The following is a 25,283-nucleotide window of genomic DNA, read 5'->3' as shown; positions in this document are numbered from 1 at the left end:
GGTTTGTGCCTGCAATTCCAGTGGTTCGGAGGTTGAGGATGGAGGAGTGTAGGAAGTCCAGGGCACAAAGCATGTTCTAGGTGATGTAATGCTATACTTGGATCCTTATGTCATAAGTCTCCAAAGAAACTGTGGTGGTATTATATTTCTTTTCCTTAAAAAAAAATCTGCCTTCTCGGTGAAGCAAGGGATGCTTTCCTAAGTTTTGATTTTTCTTTCTGCCCTTTGGATATTTCTCCCTGCAGGCTGAGACATCTTTAGTCCTCTTCCAGTCCTAGGCTTCGGGAGACTGCAGCCATTGTGGTTGGCACAGGAGTGTTGGGAACTGCAGCCCTCTGGCTGTGCTGGATAGGTAGCCCTCTTAGCTTGTCTTCTACATCTACGGGAGATAAAGAATGGAGAGGGGCTTGCGGAAGACAGTGTGTAATGGTGGTGAAGGGTCTGTGGTGTGGAAAAGTTGAGCTCAAGATGAATTCTCAGGCATTTTGTCACTGCCTTAGAAATGAGTCCTTACAAGAGAAAGAGAGGGCACCCAGGCCTCTTGTTATTGTTCTTGTTATTTTCAAATATATATTTTGTTTTTTTTTAAGAATTATTTTATTTGTACGTCTTGCACATAATAATTAACAAACAGGAGCGCAGCTGATTTACCATCTGCCAGGTTGTAAGTGTTGACTGTCCGGGCTGATGTAGCAGCAGCAGCAGCAGCAGCAGTGACCTTTCAAGGGGCAAGGAGCTGTCAGCTTGCAATGCCTGTAGCAGTGTCAGGAGCAGCAGCAAGGGCACAGGGACTCAGCAGCAGTGTGGCAGCAGCAGCCAGCTGGACCCTGGTCCCCAAAGAAGCAGCTAGCCAGAGTCTTGGAAATGAGGCATCACCGGCCCCACCCTGCCTCCTGGCCTGCTCTGCTGCCCCGTTTGCACGGGGTGGGTGGGTGGGGCAGCTGTTGTTCCAGCTCAGTCCCTAGGCTGGGGTGGAGTCATGGCCACCACTAAGGTGACTGTGGAAAATGGGTTATCCTAGCTCCTGCCTCTGCATGCTACCAATGCCCAGTCCCAAGCTCCACAGAGAAAGCACCTAAGAAAGTGTCATGAATATCAATAAAGAAGTGCCACAGTTTACTTCTGTCCTTGGGTTTGTCTTGAAGTATAAAGTGAGTACTCTACCATCACCTTAGGCATTCAGAAAATGCTTCAGTTTTGTGTCGCTATTACTGGATTAGTACTCCTTTTCCTGCTCTGTGTAACTGAGCATTTTCAACAGGACAGGAGAGTTCAGCCTTGTTAGTGCACAAGAGAAACTAAGACTACGGAAGAACTCACATTACCAAGGATTTGTTTTTCGATCCTGACATTCTTAGAATCAGATCTGATGATAGGAACGAATAGTTAGGGTGCTGTAAGTGGGGCCATTATATGCACACCGCAGCTACCAGGGTAGGAGACTCCTTTCGGACCCCAAGTCACAGTCAGATTTCCACTGTGTGGGAGCCCCCAGGAGCCCAAGGACATGCCTGCCCTTCCATCCTTCCCTAGAAATCCTCTCAAGTGAAAGTGAAAGAGGGTCCTGGGTCTTGAGTCCCCCCAGGTCCCTAAAGGTGGGGAAGAACCTCAGACATGGGTCATGAGGCCCCTCAGTCCCTTACCTAGTGAAGCAGAGAGGTCTTGGCCCTGGCTCTGGTTTTAGTAACTAAGCAGGGACCTCAGGTTCACTCCTGAGGTCTGCTCTTCATCTTTTCCACTCTGTGTCTCTTGCTCCCAATACTCTGGACCCTTGTGCTCCACCAGCAGCGTGAGAGGCTCCATCCTCAGACTTCCTGCATCACAGTCATCACTGTGGACACAGTGGGCACAGGAACTATGTGTCACTGGTGATGGGGTAGTGACAAAATACCAAAATAAGTGAGAGCCTGAGAGCAGTGCAAGGTGTAACTCCCACCTCTTCCAGAACCCACAGGCAGGAGTGCATTCTGGGAGTGGGGGTAGGTGCAGAGCTCAGGACTCCACCAGAGGGTGTGGGGCTCATGGGCAACATGGGGAAGCAGCTACCCTGGTTCTACTCTACCACCCCTACACCACAGCCCCAGCACACCCCACCCCATCCTCAGCACACCCTCTCTCAGACTCTCCCCTCTTCAGTCCAGATATCACATTGACCTCTCTGTTCCCTGTCCAGGCCACGGCTGCCATCAGCTACAGGAGAAATATTCAGGTCTCCATCAGGCAGATCAGAGAGACAGCACACCTTTGATTAGGGCAGCTCTGTGCAGACTTCTCAACCAGTGCACCCAGCAACCCTTGTTATTTTCTTAGGATCTCACTATACAGTGCAGAACCTGGTTCGTTCCTTCTACTGTGTGGTGCTCCGGGATAGAACTAGGGTGGTCAGTGGTGGTGGAAAGTGCTGTCCCCACTGCTTTACTGAACTTGTCCTCCAAGCTCCAGAGGTGTTTTTCTTTAGAACAGGAGTCCTCCTTCAAGCACCAGAGACCAAGTTCTAGATTTGCCTAGAACACATTCTTTTTTTAAAAATTTATTTACTTATTTTATATGAGTACACTGTAGCTGTCTTCAGACACACCAGAAGAGGGCATCAGATCTTATTACACATGATTTTAGCCACCATATTGTTGCTGGGAATTGAACTCAGGACCTCTGGAAGAGCAGTCAGTGCTCTTAACCACTGAGCCATCTCTCCAGCGCCCCCGGGACACATTTTTATAACATAAAATTAAATTAGTTAATCACACTAAAAATGACTCAGTTAGTTGAGGGCATTCTAAGATGATCTAGAGTGAAATGGGTTCCCATGACTGGAGGTCAGGGTTGTTCTTGCCCTCCAAGATTGGCCTTCTCTAGAGAATGGTGGCTTGCTTGGCCAACTCAGATCTAACTGAGCTCAGTGTGCAACATAAAATTGTAAGAAAACCCTGAGATTCAAGCAATTTCTCTCTTAGTATAATGACAAAATATGAGGAAGTGAAATTGTTCTCTGAAGAGGAGGTTCGAAAAAAAAAAAAAAGCTATGTGACTGGTCTCTCCCCGCCTCCATTTCCTAATAATGTGGCCAATATCACCACTTGTCAAGGGTAACATTAGTCACCAAGCCATGTTATTGGCTGAACACTGCACTTCATCCAATGTAAAGGAAGTGATCTGCAAGAAAGCCAGGGTCCTGTAATCTGTTCTAGAGCAGGTTGGAAGGATCTAGTGTTCACCATGAACCAGAACCTCTTCTTCTTGGTAAGTAGACCTGGGGTCTACATCAGGTGGGAAAGCCCAGCCGGTAAAGGACAGTTTGGAGTGGAGACAGGTCAAAGTCCCATGCAGCACAGTTGTCAAGTGAAGTTTTCCTAGTGGAGGTCAGCATTTCTTTTCTGCAATCTCCCTTGACTAGCAGGGCTCAGCTCTCATACCCTTGCCTTTTCTTGTCCTGGAGATATGAGCCTCCTTGCAGGACCTTCACTTCCTATACAGAAGACACCATGGGCACCCTTAGTAACATGGGTGATTCTCTAAGGCCACTCATGCAGGGTCCCTCATACCTTCTGTCTATTTTACAAACCTGGTCTTTACTTTTCAATGGTAAAGTGCCTTATGAAAGTCCTTGTGGGGAGGTCCAGGCAATGGATATGATATCGAATGATCATGGTGGCCTCCACTGTCCCTCTGACAAAGCAGACGCCTGCTCCTTCCTTCCTTCCCTGGACTCTGCCTTGGCTTGAGAACTTCCTTCTTTGTGAAGCAAGGGATGCTTTCCTAACTCTTGATTTTTTTTTCTGCCCTTAGGATATTTCTCCCTTCAGGCTGAGACTTCTTTGGTCTTTTTCCAGTCGTAGACCTTGGGAGACTGCAGTCATTGTGGTTGTGACAGGAGTGTTGGGAGCTGCAGCCCTCTGTTTGTTCTGGGTAGGTTGCCATCTTAGCTTTTCTTCAACATCTAAGGGTGACAAAAGAAAGGAAGAGGGGCGCACTGTGGTCAGTGTGTGAAGGGTATGTAGGGTGGAAAAGATGACTTCAAGATGATTTTTCATCATTTTGTCACTGTAAGTCTTACAAAAGATACCTTACAAGACTAAGAGAGGCTGCCCAGGCCACTCTTCTTTTCATTTTCAAATATATATTTTCGTTTTTTAAGATTAATTTATGTGTCCGTGTTGCATGTAACAATTCACAAACAGGCACACAGCAGCATTTGCCATCTCCCAAATCTGTAAGTGTTGTCACTCTAGAAGTGGCTATAAAAGGAGCAGCCAGCTGGGAAGGGCCTGGGCAGAACCAATTAGCAGTGCTGGTAGCAGGGGCAGCTGAGGAGCAGCAGGAGGGGGACACAGTAGCCAGAGGGACCCCTGCATCAGAACCACTGCTTTCCCTGAGCTGCCTCCTGGAGAGGCAGGATGTTGGCTCCAAGTGTGGGCTGGGGTGGAGTCCAGCCCACCTGCCTGTGGAGAGAGGCACTTCCTCTGTCCTTCCCCTTCCTGCTATCATTGCTCAATCCACAGCTCCACAGGGAAAGCACCTAAGAAAGTGTCATGAATATCGATAAGAAGTGCCACAGTTTACTTCTGTCCTTGGGTTTGTCTGGAATTATAAAGTGACTAATCTACCTTCACCTTAGGCATTCAGTGAATGCTTCAGTTTGGAGTTGCTATTACTGGATCAGTAGTCCTTTCCCTGCTCTGTGTAACTGAGCAGTTTCAGACAGGACAGGAGAGCTCAGCCTAGTTAGTGCACAAGAGCAAACTATGACTACAGAAGACCTCACATTACCAAGGATTTGTTTTGGGATCCTGACATTCTTAGAATCAGATCTGATGGTAGGAATGAATAGTTAGGGTGCTGTAAGTGGGGCCATTGTATGCACACCGCAGGTACCCGGTTAGAAGACTCCTTTTGGGCCCCAAGTCACAGTCAGATTTCCACTGTGTGGGAGTCCCCAGGAGCCCGAGGACATGCCTGCCCAGCCATCCTTCCCTAGAAATCCTCTCAACTGAATGTGAAAAGGGTCCCAGCCCCAGAGTCCCCCCAGGTCCTTAAAGGTGGGGAAGAACCTCAGACATGGGTCATGAGGCCCCTCAGTCCCTTACCTAGTGAAGCAGAGAGGTCCTGGCCCTGGCTCTGGTTGTAGTAACTCAGCAGGGACCTCAGGTTCACTCCTGAGGTCTGCTCTTCACCTTTTCCACTCTGTGTCTCTTGCTCCCAATACTCTGGACCCTTGTGCTCCACCAGCAGCGTGAGAGGCTCCATCCTCAGACTTCCTGCATCACAGTCATCACTGTGGACACAGTGGGCACAGGAACTATGTGTCACTGGTGATGGGGTAGTGACAAAATACCAAAATAAGTGAGAGCCTGAGAGCAATGCAAGGTGCAACTCCAACCTCCTCCAGAACCCACAGGCAGGAGTGCATTCTGGGAGTGGGGATAGGTGCAGAGCTCAGGACTCCATCAGAGGGTCTGGGGCTCATGGGCAACATGGGGAAGCACCTACCCTGGTGCTACTCTCCCACCCCTACACCACAGCCCCAGCACACCCCACCCCATCCTCAGCACACCCCCTCAGACTCTCCCCTCTTCAGGCCAGATACCACATTGACCTCTCTGGTCAGGTTCCAGGCCAGGGCTGCCCTCAGCAGCAGGAGAAGCCTTCAGGGTTCCATCAGGCAGATCACAGATTCAAGGCACCTTTGATTAGGGCAGCTCTGTGCAGACCTCTCAACCAGTGCACCCAGCAATACTGGTTATTTTCTTAGGATCTCTCTATCCAGTGCAGAACCTGGTTCTTTCCTTCCACTGTGTGGTTCTGAGGGTTAGAACTAGGGTGGTCAGTGGTGGTGGAAAGTGCTGTCCCCACTGCTTTACTGAATTGTCCTCCAAGCTCCAGAGGTGTTTTTCTTTAGAACAGGAGTTCTCCTTCAAGTACCAGAGACCACGTTCTAGGTTTATCTAGAATATATTCTTTTTTTAAATTTTATTTATTTATTTTATATGAGTACACTGTAGCTGTCTTCAGACACACCAGAAGAGGGCATCAGATCTTATTACAGATGGTTGTGAGCCACCATGTGGTTGCTGGGAATTGAACTCAGGACCTCTGGAAGAGCAGTCAGTGCTCTTAAACCCTGAGCCATCTTTCCAGCCCCCCCTTGGACACACTCTTATGAGATAAAATTTAATTAGTTAATCACACTAAAAAGGATTCTGGTCTCTGCTCCCAGACCCGGTGAGAGAGAGACCCAACCGCCTGGTCAGGTGGGCACTCCTGAGGCTGCAGAGCGGAAGAGACCACCAACACTGCTCACCCCTGCCCACATCCCTGGCCCAAGAGGAAACTGTATAAGGCCTCTGGCCTCCCGTGGGGGAGGGCCCAGGAGCGGCAGGACCCCTGCCAGAGACACCGCCGGACCCTGAAGGAAACAGACCGGATAAACAGTTCTCTGCACCCAAATCCCGTGGGAGGGAGAGCTAAACCTTCAGAGAGGCAGACAGGCCTGGGAAACCAGAAGAGACTGCTCCCTGCACACACATCTCGGACGCCAGAGGAAAAAGCCAAAGACCATCTGGAACCCTGGTGCACTGAAGCTCCCGGAAGGGGCGGCACAGGTCTTCCTGGTTGCTGCCGCTGCAGAGAGCCCCTGGGCAGCACCCCACGAGCGAACTTGAGCCTCGGGACCACAGATAAGACCAAATTTTCTGCTGCAAGAAAGCTGCCTGGTGAGCTTGGGACACACGGAAGCAGAATTTCTCTAGAACCGGGCACGTTCTGTGTTTACCGGAAGTCCCACACCCGCGGATCCCGGCCCGCAGCAGCTCTCTGCTCCCAGACCCGGTGAGAGAGAGACCCAACCGCCTGGTCAGGTGGGCACTCCTGAGGCTGCAGAGCGGAAGAGACCACCAACACTGCTCACCCTGCCCACATCCCTGGCCCAAGAGGAAACTGTATAAGGCCTCTGGCCTCCCGTGGGGGAGGGCCCAGGAGCGGCAGGACCCCTGCCAGAGACACCGCCGGACCCTGAAGGAAACAGACCTGATAAACAGTTCTCTGCACCCAAATCCCGTGGGAGGGAGAGCTAAACCTTCAGAGAGGCAGACAAGCCTGGGAAACCAGAAGAGACTGCTCCCTGCACACACATCTCGGACGCCAGAGGAAAAAGCCAAAGACCATCTGGAACCCTGGTGCACTGAAGCTCCCGGAAGGGGCGGCACAGGTCTTCCTTGTTGCTGCCGCTGCAGAGAGCCCCTGGACAGCACCCCACGAGCAAACCTGAGCCTCGGGACCACAGGTAAGACCAAATTTTCTGCTGCAAGAAAGCTGCCTGGTGAACTCAAGACACAGGCCCACAGGAACAGCTGAAGACCTGTAGACAGGAAAAACTACACGCCCGAAAGCAGAACACTCTGTCCCCATAACTGACTGAAAGAGAGGAAAACAGGTCTACAGCACTCCTGACACACAGGCTTATAGGACAGTCTAGCCACTGTCAGAAATAGCAGAACAAAGTAACACTAGAGATAATCTGATGGCGAGAGGCAAGCGCAGGAACCCAAGCAACAGAAACCAAGACTACATGCCATCATCGGAGCCCAATTCTCCCACCAAAACAAACATGGAATATCCAAACACACCAGAAAAGCAAGATCTAGTTTCAAAATCATATTTGATCATGATGCTGGAGGACTTCAGGAAAGACCTGAACACACTTAGGGAAGCACAGGAAAACATTAATAAACAAGTAAAAGCCTACAGAGAGGAATCGCAAAAATCCCTGAAAGAATTCCAGGAAAACACAATCAAACAGTTGAAGGAATTAAAAATGGAAATAGAAGCAATCAAGAAAGAACACATGGAAACAACCCTGGATATAGAAAACCAAAAGAAGAGACAAGGAGCTGTAGATACAAGCTTCACCAACAGAATACAAGAGATGGAAGAGAGAATCTCAGGAGCAGAAGATTCCATAGAAATCATTGACTCAACTGTCAAAGATAATGTAAAGCGGAAAAAGCTACTGGTCCAAAACATACAGGAAATCCAGGACTCAATGAGAAGATCAAACCTAAGGATAATAGGTATAGAAGAGAGTGAAGACTCCCAGCTCAAAGGACCAGTAAATATCTTCAACAAAATCATAGAAGAAAACTTCCCTAACCTAAAAAAAGAGATACCCATAGACATACAGGAAGCCTACAGAACTCCAAATAGATTGGACCAGAAAAGAAACACCTCCCGTCACATAATTGTCAAAACACCAAACGCACAAAATAAAGAAAGAATATTAAAAGCAGTAAGGGAAAAAGGTCAAGTAACATATAAAGGGAGACCTATCAGAATCACACCAGACTTCTCGCCAGAAACTATGAAGGCCAGAAGATCCTGGACTGATGTTATACAGACCCTAAGAGAACACAAATGCCAGCCCAGATTACTGTATCCAGCAAAACTCTCAATTAACATTGATGGAGAAACCAAGATATTCCATGACAAAACCAAATTTACACAATATCTTTCTACAAATCCAGCACTACAAAGGATAATAAATGGTAAAGCCCAACATAAGGAGGCAAGCTATAACCTAGAAGAAGCAAGAAACTAATCGTCTTGGCAACAAAACAAAGAGAATGAAAGCACACAAACATAACCTCACATCAAATATGAATATAACGGGAAGCAATAATCACTATTCCTTAATATCTCTCAATATCAATGGCCTCAACTCCCCAATAAAAAGACATAGATTAACAAACTGGATACGCAACGAGGACCCTGCATTCTGCTGCCTACAGGAAACACACCTCAGAGACAAAGACAGACACTACCTCAGAGTGAAAGGCTGGAAAACAACTTTCCAAGCAAATGGTCAGAAGAAGCAAGCTGGAGTAGCCATTCTAATATCAAATAAAATCAATTTCCAACTAAAAGTCATCAAAAAAGATAAGGAAGGACACTTCATATTCATCAAAGGAAAAATCAACCAAGATGAACTCTCAATCCTAAATATCTATGCCCCAAATACAAGGGCACCTACATACGTAAAAGAAACCTTACTAAAGCTCAAAACACACATTGCACCTCACACAATAATAGTGGGAGATTTCAACACCCCACTCTCATCAATGGACAGATCATGGAAACAGAAATTAAACAGTGATGTAGACAGACTAAGAGAAGTCATGAGCCAAATGGACTTAACGGATATTTATAGAACATTCTATCCTAAAGCAAAAGGATATACCTTCTTCTCAGCTCCTCATGGTACTTTCTCCAAAATTGACCATATAATTGGTCAAAAAACGGGCCTCAACAGGTACAGAAAGATAGAAATAATCCCATGCGTGCTATCGGACCACCACGGCCTAAAACTGGTCTTCAATAACAATAAGGGAAGAATGCCCACATATACGTGGAAATTGAACAATGCTCTACTCAATGATAACATGGTCAAGGAAGAAATAAAGAAAGAAATTAAAAACTTTTTAGAATTTAATGAAAATGAAGATACAACATACTCAAACTTATGGGACACAATGAAAGCTGTGCTAAGAGGAAAACTCATAGCGCTGAGTGCCTGCAGAAAGAAACAGGAAAGAGCATATGTCAGCAGCTTGACAGCACACCTAAAAGCTCTAGAACAAAAAGAAGCAAATACACCCAGGAGGAGTAGAAGGCAGGAAATAATCAAACTCAGAGCTGAAATCAACCAAGTAGAAACAAAAAGGACCATAGAAAGAATCAACAGAACCAAAAGTTGGTTCTTTGAGAAAATCAACAAGATAGATAAACCCTTAGCCAGACTAACGAGAGGACACAGAGAGTGTGTCCAAATTAACAAAATCAGAAATGAAAAGGGAGACATAACTACAGATTCGGAGGAAATTCAAAAAATCATCAGATCTTACTATAAAAACCTATATTCAACAAAACTTGAAAATCTTCAGGAAATGGACAATTTCCTAGACAGATACCAGGTATCGAAGTTAAATCAGGAACAGATAAACCAGTTAAACAACCCCATAACTCCTAAGGAAATAGAAGCAGTCATTAAAGGTCTCCCAACCAAAAAGAGCCCAGGTCCAGACGGGTTTAGTGCAGAATTCTATCAGACCTTAATAAAAGACCTCATACCAATATTATCCAAACTATTCCACAAAATTGAAACAGATGGAGCACTACCGAATTCCTTCTACGAAGCCACAATTACTCTTATACCTAAACCACACAAAGACACAACAAAGAAAGAGAACTTCAGACCAATTTCCCTTATGAATATCGACGCAAAAATACTCAATAAAATTCTGGCAAACCGAATTCAAGAGCACATCAAAACAATCATCCACCATGATCAAGTAGGCTTCATCCCAGGCATGCAGGGATGGTTTAATATACGGAAAACCATCAACGTGATCCATTATATAAACAAACTGAAAGAACAGAACCACATGATCATTTCATTAGATGCTGAGAAAGCATTTGACAAAATTCAACACCCCTTCATGATAAAAGTCCTGGAAAGAATAGGAATTCAAGGCCCATACCTAAACATAGTAAAAGCCATATACAGCAAACCAGTTGCTAACATTAAACTAAATGGAGAGAAACTTGAAGCAATCCCACTAAAATCAGGGACTAGACAAGGCTGCCCACTCTCTCCCTACTTATTCAATATAGTTCTTGAAGTTCTAGCCAGAGCAATCAGACAACAAAAGGAGATCAAAGGGATACAGATCGGAAAAGAAGAGGTCAAAATATCACTATTTGCAGATGACATGATAGTATATTTAAGTGATCCCAAAAGTTCCACCAGAGAACTACTAAAGCTGATAAACAACTTCAGCAAAGTGGCTGGGTATAAAATTAACTCAAATAAATCAGTTGCCTTCCTCTATACAAAAGAGAAACAAGCCGAGAAAGAAATTAGGGAAACGACACCCTTCATAATAGACCCAAATAATATAAAGTACCTCGGTGTGACTTTAACCAAGCAAGTAAAAGATCTGTACAATAAGAACTTCAAGACACTGAGGAAAGAAATTGAAGAAGACCTCAGAAGATGGAAAGATCTCCCATGCTCATGGATTGGCAGGATTAATATGGTAAAAATGGCCATTTTACCAAAAGCAATCTACAGATTCAATGCAATCCCCATCAAAATACCAATCCAATTCTTCAAAGAGTTAGACAGAACAATTTGCAAATTCATCTGGAATAACAAAAAACCCAGGATAGCTAAAGCTATCCTCAACAATAAAAGGACTTCAGGGGGAATCACTATCCCTGAACTCAAGCAGTATTACAGAGCAATAGTGATAAAAACTGCATGGTATTGGTACAGAGACAGACAGATAGACCAATGGAATAGAATTGAAGACCCAGAAATGAACCCACACACCTATGGTCACTTGATTTTTGACAAAGGAGCCAAAACCATCCAATGGAAAAAAGATAGCATTTTCAGCAAATGGTGCTGGTTCAACTGGAGGGCAACATGTAGAAGAATGCAGATCGATCCATGCTTATCACCCTGTACAAAGCTTAAGTCCAAGTGGATCAAGGACCTCCACATCAAACCAGACACACTCAAACTAATAGAAGAAAAACTAGGGAAGCATCTGGAACACATGGGCACTGGAAAAAATTTCCTGAACAAAACACCAATGGCTTATGCTCTAAGATCAAGAATCGACAAATGGGATCTCATAAAACTGCAAAGCTTCTGTAAGGCAAAGGACACTGTGGTTAGGACAAAACGGCAACCAACAGATTGGGAAAAGATCTTTACCAATCCTACAACAGATAGAGGCCTTATTTCCAAAATATACAAAGAACTCAAGAAGTTAGACCGCAGGGAAACAAATAACCCTATTAAAAAATGGGGTTCAGAGCTAAACAAAGAATTCACAGCTGAGGAATGCCGAATGGCTGAGAAACACCTAAAGAAATGTTCAACATCTTTAGTCATAAGGGAAATGCAAATCAAAACAACCCTGAGATTTCACCTCACACCAGTGCGATTGGCTAAGATCAAAAACTCAGGTGACAGCAGATGCTGGCGAGGATGTGGAGAAAGAGGAACACTCCTCCATTGTTGGTGGGATTGCAGACTGGTAAAACCATTCTGGAAATCAGTCTGGAGGTTCCTCAGAAAATTGGACATTGAACTGCCTGAGGATCCAGCTATACCTCTCTTGGGCATATACCCAAAAGATGCCTCAACATATAAAAGAGACACGTGCTCCACTATGTTCATCGCAGCCTTATTTATAATAGCCAGAAAATGGAAAGAACCCAGATGCCCTTCAACAGAGGAATGGATACAGAAAATGTGGTACATCTACACAATGGAATATTACTCAGCTATCAAAAACAACGAGTTTATGAAATTCGTAGGCAAATGGTTGGAACTGGAAAATATCATCCTGAGTGAGCTAACCCAATCACAGAAAGACATACATGGTATGCACTCATTGATAAGTGGCTATTAGCCCAAATGCTTGAATTACCCTAGATCCCTAGAACAAACGAAACTCAAGACGGATGATCAAAATGTGAATGCTTCACTCCTTCTTTAAATGAGGAAAAAGAATACCCTTGGCAGGGAAGGGAGAGGCAAAGATTAAAACAGAGACTGAAGGAACACCCATTCAGAGCCTGCCCCACATGTGGCCCATACATATATAGCCACCCAATTAGACAAGATGGATGAAGCAAAGAAGTGCAGACCGACAGGAGCCGGATGTAGATCGCTCCTGAGAGACACAGCCAGAATACAGCAAATATAGAGGCGAATGCCAGCAGCAAACCACTGAACTGAGAATAGGTCCCCTATTGAAGGAATCAGAGAAAGAACTGGAAGAGCTTGAAGGGGCTCGAGACCCCAAAAGTACAACAATGCCAAGCAACCAGAGCTTCCAGGGACTAAGCAACTACCTAAAGACTATACATGGACTGACCCTGGACTCTGACCCCATAGGTAGCAATGAATATCCTAGTAAGAGCACCAGTTGAAGGGGAAGCCCTGGGTCCTGCTAAGACTGAACCCCCAGTGAACTAGTCTATGGGGGGAGGGCGGCAATGGGGGGAGGGTTGGGAGGGGGACACCCATAAGGAAGGGGAGGGGGGAGGAGGATGTTTGCCCGGAAACCGGGAAAGGGAATAACACTCGAAATGTATATAAGAAATACTCAAGTTAATTAAAAAAAATGATTCTGGTGGTTGAGGGAATTCTAAGATGATCTAGAGTGAAATGGGTTCCCATGACTGTAGGTCAGGGTTGTTCTTACCCTCCAAGATTTGCCTTCCGTAGAGAATGGTGGCTGCTTGGTCAACTCAGATCCAACTGGGCTCAGTGGGCAACGGAAAAAATGTAAGAAGACCCTGAGATTCGAGCAATTTCTCTCTTAGTGTAATGACAAAATATGAGGAAGTCCAATTGTTCTGTGGAGAGGAGGTTCAAAAAGAGAAAGACTGTGTGACTGGTGTCTCCCGCCTCCATTTCCTAATAATGTGGCCAATATCACCACTTGTCAGGGGTAACATTAGTCACCAAACCATATTATAGGCTGAACACTGCACTTCATCCAATGTAAAGGAAGTGATCTGCAAGGAAACCAGGGTCCTGTAATCTGTTCTAGAGCAGGTTGGAAGGATCTAGTGTTCACCATGAACCAGAACCTCTTCTTCTTGGTAAGCAGACCTGGGGTCTATATGAGGTGGGAAAGTCCAGCCCATAAAAGTCAGTTTTGGGTGGAGACAGGTCAAAGTCCCATGCAGCACAGTTGTCAAGTGAAGTTTTCCTAGTGGAGGTCAGCATTTCTTTTCTGCAATCTCCCTTGACTAGCAGGGCTCAGCTCTCATACCCTTGCCTTTTCTTGTCCTGGAACCCTGAGCCTCCTTGCAGGACCATCACTTCCTATACAGAAGACACCATGGGCACCCTTAGTAACATGGGTGATTCTCTAATGTCAGTCTGCAGGGTCCCTCATACCTCCTGTCTATTTTACAAACCTGGTCTTTAGTTTTCAAGTGTAAAGAGCTGTATGAAAGTCCTTGTAGGGAGGTCCAGGCAATGGATATGATACTGAGTGATCATTGTGGCCTCCACTGTCCCTCTGACAAAGCAGACGCCTGCTCCTTCCTTCCTTCCCTGGACTCTGCATTGTCTTTAAGAACTTCCTTCTCTATGAAGCAAGGGATGCTTTCCTAACTCTTGATTTTTTTTTTCTGCCCTTAGGATATTTCTCCCTTCAGGCTGAGACTTCTTTGGTCTTTTTCCAGTCGTAGACCTTGGGAGACTGCAGTCATTTTGGTTGTGACAGGAGCGTGGGGATCTGCAGCCCTCTGTTTGTTCTGGGTAGGTAGCCCTCTTAGCTTTCCTTCAACATCTAAGGGAGACAAAAGAAAGGAAGAGGGGCGCACTGTGGACAGTGTGTGAAGGGTATGTAGGGTGGAAAAGATGACTTCAAGATGATTTTTCATCATTTTGTCACTGTAAGTCTTACAAAAGATACCTTACAAGACTAAGAGAGGCTGCCCAGGCCATTCTTCTTTTCATTTAAAAATATATATTTTCGTTTTTTAAGATTAATTTTATGTGTCCGTGTTGCATGTAATAATTCAAAAACAGGCACAGAGCAGCAATTGTGATCTTCCAAATTGGTAAGTGTTGTTCCTCTGGAAGCTGCTGTATAAGCAGCAGCCATCACTTATGGGGCAAGGCAGAACCAATTTGCAGTGATCTTAGATGGGGCAGCTGGGCAGTGGCAGGAAGGGGACTCAGTAGCCACCAGGACTCCTGCATCAGAACCACTGCTTGCCCTGAGGTGCCTCTGGGTGAGGCAGGATGTTGGGTCCAAGTGTGGGCTGGGGTGGAGTGCTGCCCACCTGGCTGTGGAGAGAGGCACTTCCTCTGTCCTTCCCCTTCCTGCTATCATTGCTCAATCCCCAGCTCTGCAGTGAAAGCACCTAAGAAATGGTCTTAAATATCGATAAAGAAGTGCCACAGTTTTCTTCTGTCCTTGGGTTTGTCTGAAACAATAAAGTGACTAATGTAGCATCGCCATAGGCAGTCAGTGAATGCTTCAGTTTGCAGTCACTAGTACTGGATTGGTCTGTGGTATTCACTTCTTTCCCAGCTCTGTGTTACTGAGCAGTTTCAGACAGGACATGGGAGAAGCTCACCCTTGTTAGTTGGCCAGAGGAGACTAAGACTACAGAAGAACTCACAGTATCAGAGCTTTGTTTTCTGATCCTGACATTTTTAGTTTCAGATCTCATAATAGGAGGAATTGTTAATGAACTTTTTATGAGGGAGTTGTCGAATTAATTCTTCTGTTGCATTTCTTTAATTGTATACTTTTAGAAATTCCAGATAGGTTGTGGTTGTTCAGGCTTGGTCTCATTCTCTTTGGAACAGGCTGGCTTTGAACTCTGATTCTCCTGCCTTAGTCTTCCAAGTGTTAAAAGCATAGGTGTGTGAGTAGGCTGAAGTGGGGTTCAAGATGGAGTGTACTTGGTACAGACTTTATATCTAATGACGCACTCATAGAAAGTCAGTGGAAATGAGGAAGGAAGCAGAGTCTGGTTCGCAGGTCTGTGACCTCAGCTACTTTGCTGTAAGACGTCAGAGGATGGAGATGTCAAAGGCAGTGTGTGAAACTTTATGACACCTTAATCTCACAATAGTAAACAGGTCTGGGAATACAGCTCAGTGGTAGAGCACTGCCTCCTGGAAAGAAGAACTCAGTTTAATTCTAGTGCTCCTACTACCAAAAAATGTTGGGAATACGGAAAGTTAAACAATATACCCTTTGTGATAAAGTGTGTAGAATTACAAGAAAATTCAATATAAGACTTGAAGCTAGGAAGTTCACACAACAGTAGTTTTGGGGTCTGGGTCTCTTTCTGTACCCTGGAACTTAAATGCTGGCTGGCATTTGTGGTGTTCTTCATGCAACTTCCTAACTGCTAGGAGGGCAGGCGTGACCCCACTAAGCTTGGGTAGAAATTAATGGTACATTCTTAGTGTTTTTTTTCTCATAAATTAGCAGGCTCTGCTTGAGAAGCAGTATTGTCCTTCCCTGGGAGGTGGGAGGAATCAGTAATCAGCGCTAAGGTCCTACAGGTGTTTTTAAACTATTCACTTAATTCTCACAGACAGCAAGCTGGAGGATGTCCTTGGTGGCATTCGGTTGGTAGTGATTATCAGATGCTTCTGTTTGCTAGGCACTAGGGATGTGGTGCTGTGACCCTGGAGTTCACTGTGGGATGAAGGGGCCCAAGAGCAGCGGGCACTTTGTTCAGTAGCTTGTCCCAGGTACACAGATACTAAGAATTGGATTAAAAGTTAAGGTCATCTAAGAAGAAGGAAGACTGAAATGTGGATGCTTCAGTGCTGCTCAGAAGGAGAACAAAATACTCATGGGAGGAAATAGAGGGACAAAGAGTGGAGCAGGGATTGAAGGAAAAGTCACCCAGATCTGCCACTCTTGGGCATCCCTCCCTTAAGCAGCCACATAAACCAGTCACTATTGCTGATGCCAAAAAGTGCTGGCTGACAGGAGCCTGAAGTAGATTTCTCCTGAGAGGTTCTGCCAGAGCCTTATTGATACAGATGAGGATGCTTGCAGCTAACCATGTCACTGAGCATTGGGAACCCAATGAAAGAGTTAGAGAAAGGATTGAAGGAGGTGAAGGGATTTGTATCCGCATAGGAGGAACAACAATATCAACCAAACAGATCCCTCCAGAGCTCCCAGGGACTAAACCACCAACCTACAAGTAGATATGGAGGGTCTCATGGCCCAAGACTCTTCTGTAGCAAAGGATGCCACTGTCTGTCATCATTAGGAGGAGAAGTCCCTGTTCCTGTGAAGAAAAACCCCAGGATGTTGATGTGGGAGTGGGTGGGTGGGACTGGGAGCACCTCATAGAGGCAGGGGGAGAGGGAGGAGAGTGAGAGGGGCAGGATATGGGTTAACATTTGAAATGTGAATACATGAAATATCCAATAAAAATTTTAAGATAAAAATCTGAACTAGTGCTGGCTACAGTCCAGTCTGCAGTCTCCCTCCTCATTGATTTTGTAAACCATGGTTTTTCTCCGTTCCATTTTCCTGCCTCTGAATGTCTTTTGTGTTTCCAGCCATATGCCCCCTGTGGCTGCTGTCCAGAATCCCCAGAACCCAGTAAATTCAAAACTCTAGAGGCTTGCAATTTATCAGTCAGATTTACATCAGTAATTACTCAACCGAAAATGATCACTCAAAGACCACAAATCTCATTTGACAGAAACACCAGCTGCACTCCTGGATGGGGCAAATGTGCTGTATTATTCTATTCTTCTTCTGTGATATTCATAGTCACCTGTGGCTACTTCAAGTCAAGTGGATCCTTCTTCCCCATCTTCTCTCATCCCTGTGTCTTCTCTGTCTCTCTGACCCATCTCTAAAACTATCAGCCCGCCTTCCTTTCCCACTGCCCAATCTCAGGTTGTAGCCTCATCTTTTGCCCACCCTCACCAGCATGTAGAGAGCAATCCACATAAGAGTATATTTATTTTATGTGTATGAGTGTACTGTGTTTCGGTGCACTAGAGGAGGGCCTAGGATCGCATTACTCATGGTCGTGAGCCATGATGTCAGTGCTGGGAATTGAAGTGAGTACCTCTGCAAGAGCAGACAGTGCTGTGATCCTCTGAGCCATCTCTCCAGCCTGCGTAACTCACTCTAGATAATTCCTTCAGGTGTGCAGTCAGGCTACTTCCCTAGGTACTCTGGATACTGTCATGTGCAAGATCAATTCTGACCAGCACAGTGTACATTTAACGTTGGCCTGAATAAATAATTTCTTCAATCCTGCTGGATTTTCTGAAGGTCAATTTATGCCTTTCCATGTGGCTAGACTCCTTGTCCCTGGCTGAACATGTTTCAGTGTCAGCTTCTCTGTCACCTCCTCCTGCTTTCTTGGTGAGCCTGTTGACGCTCTCATGGTTATAGGCAACACCTCCATCCATCTCCTATCTTTATTTTTTTTTCTATCCACGGCTTTGTAGAAAAATCCTTCAATGACCAGAAAACACAGTAGGATAATTGGGGTCATTGTGGTAGAAACAGGAAATGTTCATGGTTTACAATACTGAAATTTCTTCCTGATTTTTCAGGGAAGAAATAGAACCCAGGATCATCCCATGAGTTCAAACCACTGAGGCTGCAAGAAGAGGGTCCAAGCCAAGGGCACAGCATACCCTGCTGATGAGAACAGAGCCTATATATTCCCCACAGATTCCCCCTGGAGATATGGACAAAACCATGAGAGGCTGTACATGGCCGCTGAGTGAATGCAAAACTCTGTCAGGGGTGATCAAGCAGTGGGGGTAGGGGGATAGGGTTTGGTCTCAAAACAGGGTTTTTCTCATTGGCTGTCCTGGAACTCCCTGGGTGAATCAGGGTGGCCTCAAATTCAGAGCCACCCGCCTGTGCATCCTGAGTGCCAGGATTAAACATGTGTGCCAAGATGCCCGGCAAGGGAACCCTCATTTTTATCAGAGACATGGTCCTTTTCCTATACTCCATGTCCATAAAATAAAGAATAAATTCTGAAAACATCTGAATGTGCTGGCAGTTCTGATTTTGTGTGTGTTGTGGGGCGTGTTGGACAATAAGAAATAACAGAAGGGAAGCAAATAGAAGGACTGGAGGGCGGAGAGTAGGACACAGAGTGGTGGGCAGGAGAGTGGAGGGAGCAGAGTGGAGGGAATGAGAGTGGAGGGAATGAGAGTGGAGGGAATGAGAGAGGAGGGGAACAGATTGAGTGGGGCAGAGTGGAGGGGGCAGAGTGGAGGGAATGAGAGTGGAGGGGAACAGATTGAGTGGAGCAGAGTGGAGGGGGCAGAGTGGAGGGGGCAGAGTGGAGGGGGCAGAGTGGAGGGGGCAGAGTGGTGGGAATGAGAGTGGAGGGGAACAGATTGAGTGGGGCAGAGTGGAGGGGGCAGAGTGGAGGGGGCAGAGTGGAGGGAATGAGAGTGGAGGGGAACAGATTGAGTGGGGCAGAGTGGAGGGGGCAGAGTGGAGGGGGCAGAGTGGAGGGAATGAGAGTGGAGGGGAACAGATTGAGTGGGGCAGAGTGGAGGGAGCAGAGTGGAGGGGGCAGAGTGGAGGGGGCAGAGTGGAGGGGGCAGAGTGGAGGGAATGATAGTGGAGGGGAACAGATTTGAGTGGGGCAGAGTGGAGGGAGCAGAGTGGAGGGGGCAGATTGGTGGGGGCAGAGTGGAGGGAATGATAGAGGAGGGGAACAGGTTGAGTGGGGCAGAGTGGAGGAGGCAGATTGGAGGGGGCAGAGTGGAGGGAATGAGAGAGGAGGGGAACAGGTTGAGTGGGGCAGAGTGGAGGGAGCAGAGTGGAGGGAATGAGAGAGGAGGGGAACAGGTTGAGTGGGGCAGAGTGGAGGGGGCAGAGTGGAGGGGGCAGAGTGGAGGGGGCAGATTGGAGGGGGCAGAGTGGAGGGAATGATAGTGGAGAGGAACAGATTTTAGTGGGGCAGAGTGGAGGGAGCAGAGTGGAGGGGGCAGATTGGAGGGGGCAGAGTGGAGGGAATGATAGAGGAGGGGAACAGGTTGAGTGGGGCAGAGTGGAGGGGGCAGAGTGGAGGGAATGAGAGAGGAGGGGAACAGGTTGAGTGGGGCAGAGTGGAGGGAGCAGAGTGGAGGGAATGAGAGAGGAGGGGAACAGGTTTAGTGGGGCAGAGTGGAGGGGGCAGAGTGGAGGGGGCAGAGTGGAGGGGGCAGAGTGGAGAGGAACAGGTTGAGTGGGGCAGAGTGGAGGGGGCAGAGTGGAGGGAATGAGAGTGGAGGGAATGAGAGTGGAGGGGGCAGAGTGGAGGGAATGAGAGAGGAGGGGAACAGGTTGAGTGGGGCAGAGTGGAGGGAGCAGAGTGGAGGGGGCAGAGTGGAGGGAATGAGAGAGGAGGGGAACAGGTTGAGTGGGGCAGAGTGGAGGGGGTACAGTGTGGGGACAGAGTGAACGGGAGCAGAGTGACCAGTAGAAGTGTGGGTGAGTCATCCCCAAACCTTTTGTTCCCTTCCTAGTCTGAATCTTCCACTTTGTCCTTTCTATACTTTTTCCTCCTGCCTTCCTCTCATAAGGATACAATTCAGTGTCCTGGTTTTTCATCCTGTATCTTTCCTGGTGATCCCCTTACTCCCCTGTATTTACCAAGTTTTCAGAGCTGCTCCCAGTAACCTGGAAATCCTCCAAAGCAGCTGAGCTCCTGAAGCTTTGTGCTTCCCAGCTGCCTGGGATCCCAGCACCAAGAGCTACCTGCATTGCAGTTAAACAGGGACATCATGAAAAACACGTGTGGAGTGCTGGAGTTTAAGCAGGGAATCAAGGCATTTCTCAATTCCCCTCACCAGACTGACTTCCATGCCCCACACTACTCTTGCCTGTTAGAATAGATGGGTGGGGGTGATGGGTGATGGGTGGGCAGGGTGTGGTCCCACCTCCTAGCCAGGGACACTCTCTCTGTGGTCATTACTGTCAGAACATAATAGGTGGACCAAAAGCTGGAGGTGGGTTGTGTTGTCTGAGCCCCCCAAAAGGACACACAGTTTCTCTTCTTGACAAAAACCCAGTCTCTGATGTGAGTCTTGTCCTGGGCTGTGCAGGTGCTTAACAGATACATTGGAGAGAGGCTCTGTTGATCCACATAGAGGAGAGTGGATCCATTAACCGCTCTTTTTATCCTTTTTTCTGTTCTGGTTCCAGATAGGTAGGAGGTGACTTAAATCAGCATGTCACATCCACTCACTACACAAACCACTGTCCTGCTGCCACTGTGCTGTGTGTCCACCCTCACAAAGCTTTTACGAAATTTACAAAGCAAAAAAAGGTCATCACAGTTTTAGAATCAGGATATTGACTCTGGAGTTTAAAGCTCACCTAATAGTGACAGAATCTAAAAAAGTCTTTTCAGGAATATTTTCTCTGCCAGTGAGAAGAACTGATGAGGAAAAATCTCAAGGGTAACCCAAGAGCAGCAGAGAAATCTCCAGTGGACAAACAGACAGAATTACCAATTGAAGAAAACTGCTTATTGTGGGGAGGAAACACATGTAGGGTATAGTTGGGGAAGTCCCTTTGGGCCTGCAGATCTTTGTGTACTCAGTCCCAAGTCCTCCTCGCCAATTGTCAACCAACAGTCAAGGTAACTGAAGGTCAGGGAGGGTATGGCTAACAGGGCAGACTGTTGTCAGGTTGTCCTGGGGTGGAGAGGCTGTGGGCTCATTCCTGGGGATAGCATCTTGCCACAAGCCATCCTTCTGAGGACTCCTTTGCCCTTTTCACTCAGCTACAACCAGATTCCTTTCTGTGCCCACACTACTGAGTACTGTGAGTACAGTGGATGGGGTGGGGTGGGTTGGTAGGTATGGGCTGATAGGGATGTGGTCATACCACTTTAATCCCATAATAGTCATAAAAGCACATTTGGAGTAAAACCTGCTGGTTTTTGTCTGCTTGCTTGCTAGTGCTGTTTTGTTGTTGTTTATGTGTTTGTGTGTAAAAACACTAGTTTATACTGGGGGTGCGTGTGTACATTCCACCAAGTGCTTGTGACAGCCTCAGAAGGAATTTCAAGAAGCCCACTTCTTCCTTCCTGTGGATCCCTGGGATCAAACCCAGGTTCTCAGGTGCAATAGCAGTGCCTCTCTTGATGGCCCTCAGCATAGTTTTCATTATCTTATGTATATGGCTCCCTTGGAGAGATCACCAGTCAGGGGCTGAGGAACACTGTAACTCTTCAAGAAGACAAGACTGAGTGTGCAGAAGAGGAATAAGTACCTGTACCTCAGAAGGGGGCCCATCCAGGGGGCCACTAGAGAACCTAAGAGATGGTAAAGATAAGGAAAATAAGTCAGGGGTACTAACTGTAGATCCATGTGGAAAACATTAGAGACAAGTTAATAAGAAAAATTTACATCAAGATTAACACAAATCAATATGAAATTAAATATAACGTTAGAAGAGTAAATGCAGTTGTACAAATGGTCAGATCCTGTACGAGAGTGCTGTAGTGGGGTAAGGAAACTGTCACTAGCAACTTGTCTGCATCAGACTCATACATAAGGATGAAGTACACAGAAGTCTGTAAAGGAACCATCGTTTCTTTGACAAATAAAAAGAGGAATAGAGGAAGATCAGACAGGGCAGTGAGCTGACTAATTGAGCTGTCATCCGCGCCCAGATCCAGTGCTTCAACTCGGTCCACCCCAAAATCTCCTCCATCTGTGAGCTGCTAGATCAGGGGGAGGAGCCATGGCTGCAGAACCAGATCCAGGAGCAGATCCTGAAACATGGCTGTCACTGAAGCCATCTCCTGCCTGCAGTCGGTGGCGCAGCTCTGTGGAACCTGAGAGACCCATGGTGAGAGCAGAGGAGTCTGCAGAGCCCGAAGTGTTCCTGGAAATCCTCGCGAAGGGCAGGTCCACGGAATGAAGCTTTTAAACTGTCAACTCTCATAATTGGAAGGAAAGAGAAGGAACAGAGCTGGGCGTCCAGGGGAGAAAGCAAAAGCAAATGATGGACTGACAGGCTTTGGTCCATGTTGAGCTGGAAACCGTGTGGAGTCCAAAATGCGTGCTCCTGACTCATAAAGGACTGGTTGTAGTAGCCAAGCAGGGTCTTCAGGTTCACTGGAAAGTCAGATCCTCATTCTCTGCTCTCCACAGCTTCAGCTCCCAGTCCTCTGGCCCCTCCTGCTCCTGGAAGGATGGAGGACTGAGTGTTGTCAGGGCTGCACTTTCAGATTCCCTAGGTGATGTGGAAGCAGTGCAGCTGCCCCTCATCCAAGTAGCCAACTTCGAGTAACCTATTTTCCTACAGGCTGGTAGGCACATGGCTGCAAGGAAACACCACAGCAAGTGTGAACCTGGTACCTTAAGCTGAGAGATCACAACCTCCTCCCAGGACTCAGTAGAGGTTCCCTGGCGACCAGGAGGGGAGCAGGAGGCAGGGCCTGCCATTCCTTTGGAGACTGGCAGAGGGTCTGGTGGGCATTGCAGGGACTAGGCTTCCCAGGTGCCACTCCCTGCAGAGTCTGATTCTCTCCTGACCCTGCACTCACCAGAGCATTTGTGTGTAGGGAACCAGGGCGGCAACCAGCAAAGGGAGGAACAGGGGGGCACCCTCATGCAAATCTACAGATTCAGGGCAAGGTTGATTTCTGCAGATCAGTGTGGACTTACAACCAGTGCCCTCAGGGTCCCATGGAAGTCCTGAATACCTGCTGCTGAGGGCGACCCTGTGGTGAATGCCAGAACCTGCCTGGAAGTGCAAAGTGCCAGCTGCTGACTATAAAGGCCAAGGTAGGGATGACTGCAAGGCTCTTAGCAGAGAATGAGAGACATGGAAGGCTGCTGTGACAACCTCTCCCTTATCACCCCCTCAAAAAAAAAAGAGAGAGAGAAAAGGAAAAAGAATGTGGACGGGAAGCCATTGAAAAAAAGTTTAAAAACAATGTGACAAGAATACTGACATATATTTCTACCCATTGGATGTCTTCTGTCAGCTGTGGGGTGAGGAAGGAACCATCTTTAAGGGGGATGGCCACTGGGAGTTTCACCGTGCTCCAGTGCAGCGTATTTGGGCAACACAGTTAGATTAGGCATTGTTTTCTTTTTGTTTTCTGGGAGGTCATAAAGGTTGTGGGACGTCAACTGGGAGGACTGGGAAGTGATTGCGATTGGGGCGCATCATGTGAAATTTCCAAATAATCAATAAATACAGTAAGTTAGAGAAAGAGAGAAGTAAAGTCCCCCTGCATCACTTTTTATAAGATTGCATCCCGAATATCTTTCCAAAGCTGTGAGTTTGTGGGCAGAGCATCTGGAAGCTTGCTTTGATGTGGAACAAGGACAGCTGAGGTACTGGACCTTGGAATTAGCTTTTGCTAAGTGGAAGAACTGAATGCCACAGACAATGGCGCGGCCAACTGAACTAACATGCAAGTCCCAGACCCAGTCAGGTGATCAGCTCTGTACAAGGTTCCCCTGTTCACAGCATCCTCATAGGGCAGTTTGGGAGGCACTGATTGCAGATCATTGCTCTCTGCATCTCTGTTGTTGGAGACATTTAGGATGTGGGTGCAGACTCTGATTTCTTCCACAGGGCAAGGGAATCCATCGCCATCCCTGACAGCTGAGACAGGAGGAGTAACTCATGTTCCCTGTAGATAAGGAGGGTTTTTCTGGTTAGATCTCTACAGTCAGAGGCAGAAGCAGCAGGCTTCTGGTGGGTGTTATTTCCCCATGTAACCTTAATGAGGGTAGCACACACCTTACTCTGGTGGGACTGTGCTCCACCCAAGGGAACCAATTGAGCCTGGGGACATCCTGCCATGCAAATGTATTGCAAATCTAACCCAGTTTACTCAAGCATTCAATTTCTCATACCCAATTTGTGTGTGTGTGTGTGTGTGTGTGTGTTTGTTTGTGTGTCTGTATGTGTGTATGTGTGTTTGTGTGTTTGTGTGTGTGTTTGTGTGTATGTGTATGTGTGTGTGTTTGTGTTTGTGTGTATGTGTATGTGTTCGTTTGTGTGTGTGTGTGTGTGTGTGTGTGGGGGGGGGTTGTGGGTGTGTGATTGCTTGTTTCCTTTTGTTTTGTTTTTAGAGACAGAGTTTTTCTGTGTAGCTCTGGATCTTGTGGAATTTGCTCTGTAGACCAGGTTGGCCTCAAACTTAGAAACCTACCTGCCTCAGCCTCCCAATTGCTCAGATTAAAAGTATGTGCCCCCAGTGTCTGCCATAAGTAGATGTTTTTTGAAATTCATTTGTTTATTTGCTTACCTATTCACGTAATGTATGTGAGTACTCTGTCTCTCTCTTCAGACATGCCAGACGATGGCACTACACATGGTTGTGAACCAATATGTGGTTGCTGGGAATTGAACTCAGGACCTCGTGAAGAGTAGTCAGTGCTCTTAACCACTGAGCCAACTTTCCAGCCTGCATAATCAGTATTGTATATACCCAATTTTTAACATTGTTTTATGTGTGACACACTTGAAGTTTGTTTTCTGTTACTTTCTTCAGGTTTAGTTTTGACAACATAAACAGAGAGTACACCCGGGAGATGTAACTGGTCTCTCTGCAACTTTGTCTCTGTAAGTCAACCACTTTTTTACTTAGTGTGAGTAGAGATGTAGCTCTGAACACATTAAAACGTTGGATCACTTATAAGGTGATAAATTATGTTATGTGTTAACTACAGCTTACAATAATATAGTAACCTTTATAAG

General features: G+C 46.7%; 1 long non-coding RNA gene and 3 pseudogenes across 2 annotated transcripts in view; 3 read left to right on the top strand and 1 right to left on the bottom strand.

Annotated features, from left to right (window-relative positions):
- The window catches only part of LOC147998434 (uncharacterized), a 35,264-nt gene extending 16,665 nt beyond the window's left edge, over positions 1 to 18,599 (top strand). The window contains exons 3-6 of one of the 2 annotated variants that reach the window (XR_015645339.1): positions 3,787 to 3,906; positions 6,215 to 7,279; positions 14,225 to 14,344; positions 18,152 to 18,598. This is a non-coding gene — a long non-coding RNA (uncharacterized LOC147998434). Of the gene's footprint in view, positions 1 to 3,786; positions 3,907 to 6,214; positions 7,280 to 14,224; positions 14,345 to 18,151 lie in introns of both variants that reach the window. The other variant, XR_015645338.1, reaches the window with a different exon arrangement.
- Rcrg1-ps35 (Riken clone 5830469G19 related pseudogene 35) lies at positions 4,510 to 4,800 on the bottom strand (annotated as a pseudogene).
- Rcrg1-ps24 (Riken clone 5830469G19 related pseudogene 24) lies at positions 14,950 to 15,258 on the top strand (annotated as a pseudogene).
- 2683a1 (class I gene fragment 2683) lies at positions 22,645 to 22,913 on the top strand (annotated as a pseudogene).

Source organism: Rattus norvegicus, chromosome 20 (genome assembly GCF_021556685.1).
Source record: "Rattus norvegicus strain SHRSP/BbbUtx chromosome 20, alternate assembly SHRSP_T2T, whole genome shotgun sequence".
NCBI classification, from domain to species: Eukaryota; Metazoa; Chordata; class Mammalia; order Rodentia; family Muridae; genus Rattus; species Rattus norvegicus.
Note: the sequence above shows the minus strand (reverse complement) of the source record. Positions and strands in the feature narration are given on the sequence as shown.